General features: G+C 40.5%; 1 pseudogene; it reads left to right on the top strand.

Annotated features, from left to right (window-relative positions):
* Positions 1–253: 253 nt before the first annotated feature.
* On the top strand, positions 254–1,194 carry LOC102258890 (annotated as a pseudogene).
* The last annotated feature ends 3,155 nt before the right edge of the window (positions 1,195–4,349 follow it).

Below are 4,349 nucleotides of genomic sequence, written 5' to 3'. Positions count from 1 at the left end.
TAAAATGCATCAAAGAGATCCTCAATAAAACAGCAATATACATTATCTTGGAAGAACAGGTTGATGGTAGAGAAGGAAATTCTAATGACAAATACCAATAGAGATGCCATATTGGGGACCAGATCACACCAACAGTGGAAATTATTTTCCTGATTCTAAAATATATATGTCATTTATTCTCAATTACCAATACTGGCTAATGTGATAGTTATTCATTCATTTTTTTCTATTTTATGGTAGTCAACTGCGAAACATGGAACCAGGCAATGGTACACAAATTTCAGAATTTCTTCTTCTGGGAATTTCACAGGCACTGGAACTACAGTCCCTCATGTTTGGGCTTTTCCTCTCCATGTACCTGATCACTGTGTTCGGAAACCTGGTCATCATACTGGCCGTCAGCTCAGACTCCCACCTCCACACGCCCATGTACTTCTTCCTCTCCAACCTGTCCTTGGTGGAATCTGTTTCACCTCCACCACCGTCCCAAAGATGCTGGCGAACATCCAGACACAGAGCAAAGGCATCACCTATGAAGGCTGCATCACCTATGAAGTCTGCATCACACAAATCTATCTTTATATCCTCTTTGCACTGTTGGACAACTTTATCTTGACTGTGATGGCCTATGATTGGTTTGTGGCCATCTGCCACCCTCTGCACTACATGGTCATTATGAACCCCCGGCTCTGTGGACTGCTGGTACTGGTGTCCTGGATCATGTGTTCACTGCATTCCTTGTTAGAAAGCTTAATGGTGTTGCGACTGTCTTTCTGCTCCGACTTGGAAATCCCCCACTTTTTCTGTGAACTCAATCAGGTGCTCCAACTTGCTTGCTCTGACACATTTCTTAACATTATAATGTTGTATTTTTCAGCTGGACTGCTAGGTGTTGGTCCCCTTGCTGGGATCCTTTACTCTTACTCTAAGATACTTTCCTCCATACGTGGAATCCCTTCAGCACAGGGGAGGTATAAAGCATTTTCTACCTGTGCATCTCACCTCTCAGTTGTCTCCTTATTTTATAGTACGATCCTAGGAGTTTACCTCAGCTCTGCTGCTACCCAAAATGCACAATCAAGTGCAACAGCCTCGGTGATGTACACCGTGGTCACACCCATGCTGAACCCCTTCATCTACAGTCTGAGGAACAAGGACATAAAGAGGGCCCTGGAAAGATTTCTTGGCTGGTAAGATTTTCAAGGGCCAACTGTACTAGGCTGAAAAATTGCCCAGGAATGCAGGGTGCAAATCCTCAGAGCCAGAAGTCTGACACAAATAAAACCAATATTTTGACCATATGGATTTGAAAATTCTCATTTATCTCATGGGTTAACATGAATTAGTTTTGCGTAATTTATTCTCTTATGACATATTTTATTATAAGTAATTTTTCTATTGTTTTCCTAAAAGAATAGTTAGGAATTATACTACTCCTATGGACAAAATTATACTTGGCTACTAAGGTCATTTGCATAATTTCATTTTAGAGGTAACTCTGAGACCACAGTTTTCACTTCTATTTCATCATTATTTTTTATAGGTGTTCTTCTTGATAATGTAGACTTTTTGACATGCTAGCGTGTTGTATAGCTGGTCTCCTGGTTTTATAGTCTTCATTCTATTATTCAGCTCTTTGTCCACATGTCTATCATAGCCACTGGCAAAAATTGACTATCAAACACATTGTTTTCAGGAAGAATCTACAAGGAAATATACATTTTAATAAATAGATTGATCTAATATGGTTAGAGTCAGAGATGACCTTAAATGTGATTAAGCAATAATAAGCATACAATGTTTTCTGTACAAAAAAGTTTTTCATGGCCCAATTTCACACTCAATAAAGTGTGAAATATGCTTCCCATTTGTAAGGCTCCTTATTCACTGGAATGAAAGATTACATGGAGTATCATGAATTTTTTCTGAACTATTTCATTGTTTCTGCTCGAATACTTTCTTTTTCATTGATTTTTTTAAAGTGAGAGGGAGAGCCCTAACCGGTTTGGCTCAGTGGATAGAGCGTCAGCCTGCAGACTGAAGGGTCCCAGGTTCGATTCCGGTCAAGGGCATGTACCTTGGTTGCGGGCACATCCCCAGTAGGGGGTGTGCAGAAGGCAGCTGATCGATGTTTCTCTCTCATCGATGTTTCTGACTCTCTATCCCTCTCCCTTCCTCTCTGTATAAAATCAATAAAATATATTTTTAAAGATTAAATAAATAAATAAAGTGAGAGGGAGAGAGAGAGAGAGGAAAAAAAGCATCTATATGAGAGAGAAACATTGATCAGTTGTCTCCCAAAGCATTCAAACCAGGGCTCAAACCCACCATCTGGACATGTCCTCTGACTGGGAATACAACCAGCAACATTTCGGTGCATTGGACAATGGTCAACCAACTGAGCCATACCCGCCTGGGTTCCTTAAAAACTTTAAATGTGCTTTCTACTAATGTGACTCCTTTAATATCTCCCCTTTTCTAAATTTTTTCAAATCCACTAAAGAGAAAGTGAGTGAACAATCTCAATATCATACAATATATATCTCTTTTACACTCAGGAATATCTTCAATCTTTATAATCAAAGGATGAATCATACAGGAGATAAAATTCTGCCTACTCATGTGAATAAGACCCACAAAATTTCTGCACAAACATGCATGTCCTTCCACCCTGTCCTGACTACCTGGAAGGGGTCACTTTTATACAGTTATCTAAAATATATTGAAATAACAGAATAATTGTGAATGCTGTCCTCAAATATCAGTAGAAATGCCAAAAGTAACAAGTAGCAGATTATTAAAATTTCCCTCAGTTCTGTTTGCTTTGACTATAGTTTCAATTCACTATCTCTATATATAAAAGCCCAGCAACCCGAAATGGCAGAACGACCGGTGCTATGATGTGCACTGCGGTGGCCAACCAGCCAGATCTGGGCCCCAATTGGCCTTTCCCCAACCTCCCCCTACCTTTCCCCCAGCTGGTCCCACCCTTGATCAGGTCCCCCCACCCTGATGGGGGAAGAGCCAGCCAGCCAACCTCCCAGGGTCTCTCCCCCTCTAGCCAGCTGGCCCCCCAATAGACCTCAATCACTAGCCAGGCCGAGGGACCCCCGACCCTTGCACGAATTTGTGCATTGGGCCTCTAGTTGCTATATAACAAGCCATCCTAAAGGTAAATGTTTAATACAATTCCTTTATTTTCCAATGGATTTGTGTAGTGGAGAGATGTTCTGATCTCTGCCGGTCTCCTCATGAATCTGTAGTCAGCTATGGGTCAGCTCGGATGTCTCTGCAGACCTTGTCTGGGCTTTCTAATGTATTAGGGCTTAGCTACTACTGTGACTCATTTAGGGAAGGCTTGGATGGGATAAATGAGCTCTGTCCACAAGTTCTCTCCTTTTCTGAAAGGCCCACCTGGATTTGTTCACATGGTTGAGGCAGGATTTTGAAAGAGAGCAGCAGAAATGCACCAAGGCCTGGTAAAGCTCACTGTCACTTCCACCGTATTTTATTGGCCCAAACAAATAAAAAATCTTAAGTCCAGCCCAGATTCAAACATGGAGAAAAAGACTACTCTTCTGGAACTCACAGTCACATTGCCAAAGACATGAAAGCAAACAAAAAAAACTGGGGCCATCTCTGGAAAGTGTCTATCATGTGTATATATTTTACTTCAGAAAAATTTTATTTCTGCCACTGCCCTGAATGGCTGAATGATCTTAGAGAGTGAGAATAAATATATGTTTAATGAACATATGTAGAAATTCTACACTAGAAGGTCAAGCCCTCCAAATATAAACATGCTCCCTCTGCCACTTGCCTCCTGCTTACCATTTCTAGGCTGAAGAAAAATAAAATTTTTTCCTTCCAGATATCTGGAGTCCAGGGACTTAACTCATTGATTAACAGAGCTAGAAACCTATTGCTTTCTTGATAATTATATTTTTGTCACCCTCATGTAGACATTGCTTTTCTTCTTATTGACCTGCTCTTAACTTATTCATAATAATTTCCAATCTGATACTTGTATTTGTTGGGGGTGCAGGTCCTGATGGAAGGAGGTAGCATTTGAAATGCACATACAACAGAGAAATTGTTATTTTAAAGAGGAGAGAGAGTTGCTAACGTTATGCTCAGTGAGAGAAGCCAGTCACAAAAAGACAAATACTACATGGTTTCACTTACATGACATATCTAAAGTAGTCAAATTCATAGAAACAGAAAACAGAATGGTTTTTGCGAGACCTGGGAGAAGGCAGACTGTGGAGTTAGAGTTTAGTGGGTGGAAAGTTTCAGTTTTGCAAGAAAATGAAAAAGTTTTGGAGGTTGATTGCACAACAATGTGCATG

The sequence above is a fragment of the Myotis brandtii genome, unplaced genomic scaffold (genome assembly GCF_000412655.1).
Source record: "Myotis brandtii unplaced genomic scaffold, ASM41265v1 scaffold799, whole genome shotgun sequence".
Lineage (NCBI taxonomy): Eukaryota > Metazoa > Chordata > Mammalia > Chiroptera > Vespertilionidae > Myotis > Myotis brandtii.
The sequence above is the reverse complement of the archived record's forward strand: the minus strand, read 5'-3'. Positions and strand labels throughout refer to the sequence as shown.